Consider the following 13,658-nt stretch of genomic DNA (forward strand, 5'->3'; position numbering starts at 1 on the left):
GGCTTGAGGTAGGAAGTCAAAACTTGAAGACTGATCCATAATGTTAGTGAGGGGTTTCCCTCCTTTGTCTCCTCAGGATTTAACCTGAGGGTGACCTGAGACACCAAATGTACCATGGACACTAAAATCTCCAAGAGAAAGCCCCCTTTCCAACAGAAACCAAGGAAAAGAAGTTCTCGAGAACCAGACAACGTGGGAGAGAAAGAATCCTCGGGGTGAGGGGTTGTCCTCGCTTTTTCCTTTTCCACTCTTTTTGCTCCCTCGCTCCTATCCTCCTGCCCCCCACCTCACTGCAGGGAGCACTGCTGACATGACGGGTGGCAGCAGCAGCACTGGCACCTGAAACCCTTAGCGAAAACTCATCCTTCCAGCCAGAAGAATCACAAAAGAGGTCCCTGTGTTCTAAAGAGGAAGAGTGTGAGAAGGAGCTTCATTTTAACTATTTCCCTTGCCACTTTACCCAGAGAGCCGACCAGTAATACAGAACTGTGTGAGAACACAGGAAGCTAAGACTTAGAAAAACACACCTTTTTAGCCCGAGGAACCAGAAAAGGAGTCTCTGTAGACAGCACAAAAGTGAACTCTCAGAGAGTGCTGGGGAGGGGAAATTACTAAATCTGTATATAAACAAATTCCAGGTTCACTCCAACCTACACATACTCAGATAAAAACTCAAAAAGACAGGACAAAATGATTCCCAGGCATAAAGAAGTCTATTTCTTAATGTTAACAGAGTTAAAAATGGGCAAAAGATTCATATGGATACTTTATGAAGTGGCAAATAAGCACATAACAAGATGTTCAACATCATTAATCCTAAGGGAAATGCAAATTAAGACCACAGGAAATACCTCTATCTATGTATTGGAATAGCTAAATTAAAGAGATAAACCATACTGAGTGTTGGTAAAGTGTTGGAGAACTGGAACTCTTATACACTGCTGTTGGGGAGGTAAAATGATACAATGACTCTGGAAAACAGTTTAGCAGTGCCTTAGAAAGTTAAATGTACACTCACTATGTAATAGAGAAGAACAAATCTGACTCCATATTAGATCTGTTCCTGTAGCTCTAACTTCTGTTTCCTGTGCTTAGTCATGCTGGTTCTGTACCTTTTGTAAAAGAATGTTGCTTATAGCCCGAAATATACAGGAGAGCCTATTCTCAAGGCTCTGACTTTTAAGGGTATTTACACTTTGCCATTCATATAGAGATAAAAAGTTGCAGAATACAAAATAACATTTGTTTTGTTGGAGGTTTACAGGGACACCATAACCTGACCCAGGTGGACAGCTGCAAGAACAAAGGATTCCAAGAACAAAGGAATCTGACACCAAGAAGTTTGTAGCAACCAACCACATCCCCTTCCCTTTTTAGTGTAAAAGGAGCCTGAATTCTGACTGGGGGAAGATGGTTCTCCAGGACATTAGTCTACCATGTTCTCAGTGTGCTGGCTTTCTGAATAAAGTCGTTTTTCCTCGTCCCAACACCTCACCTCCCAATTTACTGGCCGTTGTGTGGGTGAGCAGAATGAATTTGTGTCACTGATAACACAAGGAAAGTTGCTCAGCAGTAAGCAGAATGAACAGTTGATATGTGCTACAATATGGCTGGATCTCAAAACGAGTATGCTAGGTGAAAGAACCCAGACAAAAGAGATTCATTTACATAAAATTCTAGAATATGCAAACTCTTCCACAGTGAGAGAAGGCAGCTCAGTGGTTGCCTGGGGGAGGAGCAGCAATAGGAAAGTTTGGAGGGTGATGGATACGCTCATCATCTCAACTACGATGATGGCTTTGTGAGTATATATGTCAACATGTATCAAATTGTACAGTTTTATTCTGTATAGTTTATTATACATTAATAAAACATCAATATAAAATGAGTATGGACTAGTAAAAGCAGCAGGGTTATTAGAGAATTCAAGGTTTGAGGATTCTGGTGATCAGGGTACAAGAAAGTACTGGCAGAAGAAAAAAGAAAGAAAGAAATACTGGCTCAGCTAAATTGTTGTCAAACCATCAACAAGTCCTCTGACACCTCTGGGTCCCCATGTCTGGCTCTGTGATGTGAAAATGGTTGGACTTGATGCTCGTTAATATTTGTTCCACTTCTAACAGGCTCTGCTATTTTTGATCATTGGCATCAGGGTTCCTTAAAACAGACTTTAAAGAGACTGCCAGTAAGCTTCCTTAAAAACACTCAAAATCCTTATCAACTAAAGAGACAGGCAGGCTTCCCTCTCACACTTCCTGACCCCAGAGAAGGAACCACATTCTCCCCGAACTGTGCAGGATCTCAGAACAAGTACCCTAGGCAGTAAAATGTTTTCAAAGGAAATCTGATTTACTCTTATCCTGGTAGCTCCTACAAGCCTTCAATTCTGCTGATATAATCTCAGAAATAACCTTCTGCTATTTTAATGGTAGCACAACCAGGGAAATCTAAATTTGAGTGATAATTATTCTGTCTGACCTGTTTTTTTTTTTTTCCCCCAAAGGCAGTGGGTAGACTGTGAGCAATATAAGCCTATATCCTTCATCTGGTAGTTACAATATCGTGTGTGTGTGTGTGTGTGTGTGTGGTTACATTATAACTTATTAGTACTCAGAGTGAGCTCTCTTGGCTTCCTTTCTCTGATAAGAGCTAGGATAAATCATGACCCTTGGCTTGTCTTACTGATTTCCTGTTAGAGGTTGTGGACTCTATTGTTAGCCTAATATGTCTCTCTGCTAAGTGTTTTGGGAAACACGTTCAAATGCCCAACCACAGTCCCATCACTCCCACCAAATTCATGAGATAAAACATTCATGATATAAAACACCTAATGGTGCTGTGAAAGTCAAAATATTTGAGGCTTGTGATTAAACAGAACTTAGGAAAGAGCTGGAGCCAGCTAATGATCCTTCTCATCTGCTTCTGTACAGTAGAAAATCTCCAAAGGTGCATAATCTTGATGTAGCTCTAGAGTACCCAGTTCAATCCAGGGACAAACCAGGGAGTCAAGAGACCTGAGTTCTAGCCCCAGATTTACCACCAACTAACCTATGTTCTTAGTCAACCCATGTAAGTTGTCTGGGTGATCTGTCTCCTCCTCTGTTAAATGAGGTCAGGTGCTCTCCACCCCATTGCTTTGAGGACCCATGTGAGTAACCCCAATGAGTGAAAGGGCCCAAATAGGGCTGTATGGAGTGGAATGCCTAAATGTATTCAAGTTCCATTAAAACTGAAAAAAATAAAATGTGTGCAAAAGAATTTCAGCTGTGGCCTGTGGTTTTTAAACTCTGGCTCAAATTCTGATTCAAAGATCCCTAAGGTCTACTCCAGCTCTAAAAGTCTAAGGCCATCCAAGCCAAAGTGCACTGGACGAGGTACAGGTGGTAGCTTAGATCAAGTGTGACATCCAGTGGCCTATTTGGCTAATGACACTTACCGACTTTCAAATGGCCTGGGGAATTCTGACCTCTTTAGTCACTTAGTATTGCTGAAAAGATTTCAATTGAAAAAGGGGAGCTGCAACTAACAAGTATTCTCCCCTGGGTTGTAGGCACTATGAGAGCAACTTTCCCCATCTATCCTACTCACACTTCACAATGAGACCAGTATGACTATCTGCCAAAATGGGAAAGAAACCAGAAGGAGGCATAGCAATGAACTAACTTGCCCAAGTAAATTGCCAAGCTCGCAAGTAAGAAACTAAATACAGCCTGACTCCTGAGCCCAGGCTGCACCCATGACACTGGGACTTGAGAGAATACGTTTCCAAATTTCCATTTTTTTTTTAACGTGTGGAAATCAGTCTGAGGAGTGTTAAGTCACGCCACAAAGTTAACTAGGTACTAGGGAAAGGGCTGAGGCTGAAACACAGGTCTTGCAGAAGATCCACCAATTAATTTTTCCATTATGAATTGCCCATAATAGACATCTTCTACCTCCATCAATGCCTCTGAAATATCAGCTGTAATCCCCAAAGACCCTTTGCTTTACTTCAGAGAAAAGCCCCCATTCTGACCAGTGGAAGATTAGAAATGAGCCTATTTACTGCTTCATATCAGAAGCTGGCAGCAGAATGGAGACAAAAGCACAACTAATAATAACAATGTCTAAAAACCTAAATGTGTAGGTAGTATCATCAATACAGGGATAAAAAGTCTTGACACACTTTAACCTCCAAAGGTCTCACTCTGTACAACCTAGCATAATAATTAATGCCCATAATGGTGACCCTGAGTCATTAAAAGCAATTAAATTATTACTTGAGTCCTATGTTTAATCAAGGAAGGAAACAGGTAATTTCATTTAGAAAGATTTAACACCCAGAAGAATGATAGTGAACATTTTCTCTGCAGTTAAATAGCTTCTCTCAAAGACGAGCTTTGGTTTGCCCCATTCTAACCCCCTGAGAGCAGTCTACAGGAGTAGTCAGACAGCATCACCTGTCTGGCCAGAAATTCTTCTACCAATAATCTCTGGTTCAGGCTACAAACATGGGGGCACCATTCCCAGATAAGAACTACTTTTAATACCATTGCCTGTTTTGCCCTGATAAAATTTCCTCCCTTTCAGTTCATTCTCAGAGCGGAGTCATATTCAAGAAACAGTCTGTAAGGAATTTCATTCTTTGTATTTCCCAAGTGACCCTGAAGGGCATTCAAGTAGGTCTACAGTAATCTTGGTAAAAGATAGCACCTACCCTATTTACTTTTCTCATGCACTCATCTTCTCTGGAACCTAGCTCTTCAAAACCCCCAGGGAAAGCTTTCTCTGCTGGTTCACTAATCATGCCTTGTCTTCCACCTGGGATTTCTCCCCCATTTCCACTTCCCTTCTTCTTTATCTTTTTAGTCACTCCCGCTTGTCAAAAGTTAACTCTTGCTTTGGGTTTAACTCAAATACAATCAAATCTCCCATTCCAAGAAATCCCTGAGTCTCTTACAGAGAATGCATTCCTTCTTCTATTGCATCATAACTTCATTTTTAGTTCATACGCGTTTATCCTCTCATGTTGATTTCTCTCAATTACCCCTGACATTGCAATTGTTCTCATCACCCTGTCTCTCCATTAGAATCCAAGTTCCTTGAGAAAAGGGACTATATATCTTGCTCTGTTCTGTACATAGTAACTACACAAGAAATACTGATAAATTGTTGAATACTGATAAATTGCTGAATTAAACTAAGCATTTCAAAGAAACTCAGAGAAATCTCCAGTAACTGTTTTACTTGCAACATTTTTCCTTGAAGACCTCTGTAAAATGAGTGCGCTTGCTTTGCTGACTTACGGCATCATTGTTACGGCATCATTGAACTTCTATTAAATAATGATCTTTTATGAGGGCCAAGATGGCAGAGCAGAAGGACACTGGTAGCTCACCCTCTCCCATGAACACTTCAAGAGTGACATCCACAGACCACCCAGCCAATAACACCTGATGAACTTTGACAGAACATTGCCTTCTTCAAAAGACAAAACACGACACAAATCTGGTAGGAGAAAAGGGAAAAAGAAGGAAGAAAAAGGAAAATAGTGCAGGACCTGTCCCATGGGGAGGAAACGGCAAAGGAGGACTAGCGCTCGTATGCTGGGTCTCCGCCTCTCCAACGGAGAGGTCAGCGGGGACGGAGCCAAGGCTTAGATCTGTGCAGAGCAGCCCTTGACCAACAGAACTAAGTTAAATGGGTACAAAGGGTCCCTGCGACCCCCAACCCTAGATGCGAACAGGCTGGGGTGGGACAGGACCTGCTCCGGAGCTGGTCGGAGGACTGGGGCAGGCTGTACAGAGGCCACCTCAGGGGACTGCAGTGTGCTGTGTGCACCATGGCTGGGAGGGGATACAGATCGGAACAGCCTTGGTCCCCCCTAAAATACAAAAGAAAAAAAAGCAAAGCAACTCTGCTGGTATGCCCTGGGGGAGGGGCGCTGTAGACTTTGTCTCCAGACCCCCACACCATTGCTGGCGCGTTTTGGGGCGGGGAGAGAGGTGGGGCTCGGCCACAGCCGCCATAGTCTTCCTGTCCTCAGGTGGAGGCAGGGTGGAAACCTCAATCTGTACTCAGGGGCTTGGAAGCCTCATAGTGGGGACTGAGATTTGCTTACAGCCACAGACAGAGGAGACTGTTCTGCCCAGGTGCCTCTGTGAACTTGCGCCTCCAAGACAAACAAACAAGGAGCGGAGTTCCACTACACAGCAGGGGCGAGCGCTGGTGCGGCCATTGTCTCTGAGCCCGCTTACCGAGCACGGGCTCTACACGGGGGAGCGACACGGAACAGGGGAGTGACCTGCCTACCTACTGTGCTCGAGCGTGGCCCTGGAACGCAGCATTGGAAGAGGGTGCAACCCGCCTGCCTACCGGCACCGGGAGCAGCACAGACCCGGGGTCGTGACCGGAAGTCCTCTGGAACCAGCGAGCGGAGTTTGCGCAGCCGGGCAAGGGCAGGAGCCCCGCCATAGCCAGGGCAGGCTCTGGCCACACCCCCAGCCAAAGGAATAACAGGCAAAAGGCATGCAAGGAAGACTTGGCAACGACCCATACTTAAGAAGGCCCTCTCTACAAAATTATTAAGAGCACACAGTCTCCATGGGAACACATTCATTATTTTTTTCTTTTTTTTTAATTTTCTCTTCATTTTTTATTTTTTAAATCCCTTTAAATTTTTCTTTTAAAATATTTTTATTAATTTTGAAAGATTTGTCTCAATTTGATTTTTAATCAAAACACAAAAAGAAAAAGAAAGGAACAAAGAGGAAATAATCAAGTCAACTGCAAAACTAAGTTCAAAATGGCAATAAACACGTATCTATTAATAATTACCATAAATGTCATTGGACTAAATGCTCCAATCAAAAGACATAGAGTGACAGACTGGAAAATAAAACAAGAACCTACAATATGCTGCATACCAGAGACCCACTTTAGGGAGAAGGACACACATAGATTGAGACTGAGAGGATGCAAAAAGATATTCCATGCAAATGGAAATGACAAGAAAGCAGGAGTAGCAATACTGATTTCAGACAAAATAGACTTCAAAACAAAGGCCATAAAGAAAGATAAAGAAGGACATTATATAATGATTAAAGGAGCAACACAAGATGGGAATATTAGACTCATTAACATATATGCACCCAATATAGGAGCACCTAAATACATAAAGCAAATACTAACAGATATAAAGGGAGAAATTGATGGGAACACAATCATAGTAGGAGACTTTAACACCCCATTAAAATTACTGGACAGATCTTCCAGACAGAAAATTAATAAGGCAACAGAGAAACTAAATGATACAAGAGAACAATTACTCTTGGTTGATATTTTCAGAATATTATATTCCCCCCAAAATAGAATATACATTCTTTTCAAGTGCACATGGAACATTTTCTTCAACTTTTTATCAGATAGATTATTTATCTCCACTTTTTAAGTTCTTTTTCTGAGGTTATGTCTTATTCCTTTATTAAGAACATATTTCTGTGTCTCATTTTGCCCAATTTTCTGTGTCTATTTCTATGTGTTAGTAGGTTGGTTAAATTTCCCAGTCTTGGAGAAGTGACCTTATGTAAAACACGTCCTGTGTGGCCCAATAGCACACTCCTCTTCTGGTCACCAGAGCTCTGTGCTCTAGGGGTACCCTCTAAATGGGTTGCATGTGCCTTTCTGCTATGGTGGGGCTGACTACTCTGGGCATGCTAGTAGGCAGGGCTGGCCTCACAGTCTGTGCCTTGTGTAGGGGCTGCAGGCCTGACAGAGGTAAGTCTTCCTGTATGGTTGGCTGTGTGGCCTGGAGGAGGTGAGGGGAAGGGGCTGGGGCCAGGCTGCTGGAAGGTGGGGCTGGATACCCAGGGCTATTAGGCTAGAAGGAGAATTCTAAATGGTGCCTGCCAGAATCAGTGTTATTATGGTAAAATGAGCTCTCAAATATGGGCCACCAGCATTCGCATCCCCAGAGGGAGTCCTAGTTGCCTCCTGGATCAGCACGTGGGTCTGACCCAGGCTCCTTTCAAACCACTGCATCTGTACTGAGACTTGGAGAGTGTGAGATTTTGCATGTGCCCTTTAAGAGCAGAGTCTCTGTTTCCTATAACTCTCTGGCTCTCCCTAATATAAGCCCTGCTGGTTTTCAAATCTAGACATTCTGGGAGCTTGTCTTCCTGGTGCAGGACTCCCAGGGTCGTAAATCTGATGCGGGACTTGGACCCCTCATTCACTAGGGAGGACTTCTACAATCATCATACTCCTACTGTTTGTGCATCGCCAACCCAGGAGAGTGGGTTCTCACTCTACCGTGTCTCCACCCCTTGTACCTGCCTCATTCTGACTCCTTCTTTATGTCTTTAGTTGTGGAAAATCTTTTCTACTAGTCTTCAGGTCATTCTCACAGGTGGGTGGTCTGTAAATAATTGAAATTTGGGTGTGTCTAGGGGAGGAGGTGAGTTCAGGGTCTTCCTGTTCCACTATGTTAGCCACTTCTCTCCTGATCAAACTGTTAAAATTCACTTTTATTTAAATGAAAGAATAGTCAGTTTACAACATTGTGATTTCTGGTGTACAGCATAATGCTTCAGTCATACATATTACATACACATATTCCTTTTCATATTCTTTTTCATCATAGGTTACTATAAGAAATTGAATATAGTTCCTGTGCTATACAGAAGACCCTTGCTGTTTATCTATTTTATATTTAGTAGTTAGTATCTGCAAATCTCGAACTCCCAATTTATCCCTTTCTTTTTAATTCACTATTTACTTTCTTTTTAATCTACCATTTGAAGAACGGGAAAAATCCAAAATATTTTCTACAATATAGGGCAGACATGCTGGTTTCCACTACCACTTTAATAAATCTCCTATGTCGTTTTCCTATGTTGTTTTCCTATGTCATAGTCTTTGTTGGGTTTTATAGACTCATGACAATTTGGAGTGAGAGAATGTATATATTCAGGATCTGATTTGGTATTCAATTCAGCCTCAAGAAGTGGGTACACTCACTTCCTTTTAACACATGAGGTAACAGACTCTGAAGTCCCACAGAAAGCAAGAGAGAAAGCCAGGATTCAAAGAGCCCATCTTTTCCTGTCCTCTGTCCTCAAGGCTGCTCTCAACCAACTTTCCTATAGAAAGTACCCAAAATAATCTGCCTAAAAATAGCTTCTGGGCAAGTGACCTTCTGGAGTTAACTGTTCTTTAATAGCTGCTCCTTATTGGTAAGGTACAAAATCTATGATCCCTTCAGGAAAGTGACTTTGAAAATTGAATCTCAGAGAATTAGACTATAAATTCTGCTTTCATGACTAAGAACCCCAGAGCCTGGTACAGACGGGACTAGAGGCGAGACACCTTATGCAAATTAAGAATTCGCTAGAGACATCCATTCCCTCCAGGTACTCTCCAAAACCAGGGCAGCTTTGAAAGCGCTGGTTACGTTTTTGAGGAGTGACACACAAAGGCCATCTATCACAGCGGGCCACACTCTTCCTTCCAGGAGAAGTGAATCTCTTGCTTCCACAAAAGAAGCCTTTCAAAGTATCTATCCCAGGGAAAAGCCAACTGAAAGCAGGCCTCTTGGGACTCCCACCCCGTTGCCAAGCAGAAGATTCTGTCTTCAGCTATTTGAAACCTGAAAGGCCCTGTTGAGAGGCCACGTGATACTACCGGGAACAGCATGTGCTTAGGAGTCAGGCGGGCCGGGGTTTTCAGTCTAACACTGCCACTTTCTAACTATGTGCTTTGCAAAAGCTGCTTCCACCCTCTCAACAATTTCCTCTGTCAAATAGGGGTAAAATCCGACGACTGTGGTGAAACGTAAATCAGTTAACACATGTGAGACACCTACCACTATGTCCAGCATCAGAAGACCAATATTTGAAACACTTTAAAATAAGTAAGCTATGTTCAACTAAATTTAGGAAACGCTGATGTAGACAATGTTAAATAGATTTCTTGCCTTCTGAGCGTCTAAAAACCTCTATTATCCTACCTGTGAGAGAGGTTTTGAGCGAATAGTAGTTCCCAAATTTATTGGATCATAAAACTTTTTCCATGACCCTAATATGAACAGTACTGGGAAGACCAGTTTGGAGCAAAATCTAATAGACCCCTAACAAAACTTATTTGTGGCTACAAAGATATCCAAAGTTACTTCTGAGTTTTGAATTTTTAATCTTCAACTCTGTCATTTAAAATACTAATTTTAAAAAAAGGAGACAAATGATTCAACATGTACTGACAACATACTCATGATTGTTGTTTATATTGGGTTGAAAATGGTGTGAGAGTTTCTCAAAGGGTTCACCTGTCAAAATATTACAGTGTAAGTGCAGCTAAATTATGAGATTAAAATATGTGGTCTTAAGTGAAAAGCAGATTTCTGCTCTTTGTCATCTGGCCTGCTTTTACAGCTTTGGATTATTTCCTATCTGGTTCAGTAGATGGCACTGCAGATTTAACACAGAGAAAATCCCAAAGAGTAAATGTAGATTCACCTAGGGGTAAATATCCTGATTTTTTCCCCTCTCTAGTGTCCAATATTATCTTCAGCCTAGGGAACTTGTGTATTTTGCTGGAGGGCAAGAGGGTTGAAGTAGGGTAAGAAATGGTTTTCTGCTCCTTCTAGAAACTCTACCTGTATATCTTATCCCTGAAAATGGGCATTTATAGAATTCTGTAGATCAGGAAGGGCAAAGACCATCATTTGCTGCTAATCCAGACCCCATCCATATCAGACAGTGCTAAGCAGAGATCACACTTTCCCACTGGACCCAAATACCACCTCTCAATCCTTTTCAATATACTTTTCCAAGTAGCTACTGTGACTTAAGTCAACAAAGCACCAAAGATGAAATCTATTTATACCAGCCATAGAGTTCAGAGGCTTTGAAAATCAAATCCTTGACAAGAGTCGGAGTTATTAAGAAACTTTTCCAAAACTTACCTGATGGTTTATGACAGAACCAGGATAGGGATCCAGGCCTTTTGACTCTCACTGAAGAGTTTTTATTCCACCCTGTCTTCATCTCCTCCTGCTAAAGAATGAAGCTATTTAAGCACAAGCCCTGAACCAAGTCCAGATAATTAAATGCCAGGGGTCTGTCTAGTCTCACGTAGCCCCGGTCCTCAGTTGGAGAGGGAGAGGGGAAAAGTGGGCAGAAGTTATACCCCAAAGCTGCCTGCGGGGCCTTATGTTATTTGTGCAACCAGCCTGGCAGGTGAATTTTATCTTGGCCCAAGAAAGTCCTGCTCTGTTGGCCCAGAATGGCACTGTCCTCCTGTTGCTCCTCCCCTAAAGCCTGCCACCTCCACATGTCAAAGTTTCTAATTCCTCGGCATTTTAGGCAATCAGGCATTAATTGTGAGTCAAATAGCAGGCCCCTTCATTAATATCGCTTTTTCAGGAACTTTCTATGGCATCTCAGCCTCTAATTACGTTGCTCTGAAAGCACTCTGGGAAAAACTGAGCATGAAGCCCTTCAACTATATCCTGATACTTTTCTTCTCAACACTGATAATGTCAGAATGAGCATTTTCAGTACGTTTGGGGGCATTTCTAGATGAAATCCAGCTCCAGTTTTAAATGTCATGCATCCAAAAGTGGAGCTGTCTCCTTCCGTTTCAGTCCTGATTCCCACTTAGCAATTGCAATGCTTAGAGGCACTGCTGTTCTCCAGTCCCCAGATTTGAAATCTCATTTTCATCTCCCACTTTCCCTCACCCCATTCTCATCAGTCATATTAATTCCTGTCTATTCTTCATCTACTCTTTTTAAAACTGTCAATGCAATATTTCAAGCATATAGGAAAGGTCCAAAGAGTAACAAAGTGGACACCCAGGTATCCACCATTAGCTCTGCCAAATGTTTGTCTTTTGCCATTATTACTGAATTTTTTTTGGAAATAAAAGGACAATTTATAGTTGAAGACCTTGCAAATCCTGATTCCAGTTCCCTCCCATTTACCCATTGTTTCAGTCAACAAATACTTATCAAGCATTACTAAGTGCCAGGCACTAGTCTAGGAATGGGACCACGTCAGTGAGTGAAAAAACACCCCCTACTTTCACCACACCCAGAAGTATCACTATTCCGAATTTTTTTCACATTTTTTTCTCACTCATCCCATCGCATATATCCAAAATCAGTATATAGTGTCGTTTTGCATGTTTTCAAACTTTATCTAAATGGTACTTCACTAACCTGTAGTACATATGATCTGCAACTTACCATAGTTGCCTCACATTTTAATTATCTTGACTCAGGCAGCTCTAGTTCACCGTGTTAACTATTCTACAGCATTCCATTGTGTGGAACCCCATAGTTTATTGATCCATTTTCCCTGTTGAAGGACAGTTAGGTTATTTTGCAAATTTTCCACAATTCAAAACTACACTGTAATGCATAGCCCTTCTCCCCCACGTCATATTCATATGGCTTCTTTCCTACTCCCCACACTTGGTTCAATGCCTTGTTCCTAGGAACTCGGGAAACATGTGTTCTCTTGAATGACAGTCTTCCAGGGTTGACCAGAAATTTATTAGTCCACAACTCTAGCTTTTAGGGGGAGCTCCAGACCCCCTAGATATCTTGACAGAGAATTGATATGAGGGTAAAATTAAAATTGTGCCCCATTATGAAAAGATAGGATTGTATTAAGGAGGGGAGGGTATAGCTCAGTGTTAGAGTGTGTGCTTAGCGTGCACAAGGTCCTGGGTTCAATCCCCAGTACCTCCATTAACAACAGGGAAAAAAAGAAAAAAGAAAAGATGGGATTGTATTGGAAGATACATAAATAAGGTGGATTGGTGCAAGATATCCCTTGTTATCTTTGGCACAAATTTCTTTGAGTCCATCACTCCTTTATTCTTCTTACCAAGATAGTAATAATAGCTGTAACATTGCTTCTCTACCCGGACTGCCCATTCAAAGGACCTGCAAGATTTTAAAACACACGAACTCTGGGCCTCTTATCACAGCAGAAAAAGGAAAATGTCTGGGGTAGGTCAAAGGCATCAGTTCATTTTTAAAATATTCCTTCGCTATTTCTAATGTACAGACAAGATTGAGAACTACTGAGTTAGGGCAGTGATGAGCCTCAGATTGTGGGCCACAGCACACTGCTGTGCTGAGCTCTCTGCCAAATTTTGGTCAATGGACACAGTTATTTGGGCTCCAACTAAAGATATATATTGTTCTCACACTCTCACCTATCACCTTTAGCAGTCTGTTGTTATTTGTGTAGAACTGAGTACTGCCCTGATGATGTGCATAAATACTCCCAAAGATAAGTCCTTCCATGTTGAACTGATCATATGATATTTCTTTGGCATTAGCTGTATGTTGTTGATACCTCTTATCTGCAGAAGCTTCATTGCCCTTTACTGCTCTACATCATGTCACACAAATCCTCACTCCAATCAGTGTTCTACCTGACACATGTTACTGTGATGGCATGTTTCCTTGTCAATAGCAAAAACAAATTGCACACATTTATCAAAGTATACAATATTGTCTAATTTCAGATTCTGGAATCAATACAAGTTCCCACTCCCGATCCTGAAATTTGCTCTTTCTCTATACCAGTGACTACCTTTTAATCTCTTAAAATGTATTACCAAAAACTTTAGTATTCCAAATATACTGTGAACCTTGAAAGATTAGA

General features: G+C 41.8%; 1 long non-coding RNA gene across 5 annotated transcripts in view; it reads left to right on the forward strand.

The window, feature by feature from the left end:
- Window positions 1-1,715: 1,715 nt before the first annotated feature.
- LOC140699351 (uncharacterized) overlaps window positions 1,716-13,658 on the forward strand; it is an 83,566-nt gene continuing 71,623 nt past the window's right edge. For all 5 annotated transcript variants that reach the window (XR_012077466.1, XR_012077469.1, XR_012077467.1 and 2 more), the window contains exon 1: window positions 1,716-1,801. This is a non-coding gene — a long non-coding RNA (uncharacterized lncRNA). The remainder of the gene's footprint in view (window positions 1,802-13,658) is intronic.

Source organism: Vicugna pacos, chromosome 11 (assembly GCF_048564905.1).
Source record: "Vicugna pacos chromosome 11, VicPac4, whole genome shotgun sequence".
Classification (NCBI taxonomy): domain Eukaryota; kingdom Metazoa; phylum Chordata; class Mammalia; order Artiodactyla; family Camelidae; genus Vicugna; species Vicugna pacos.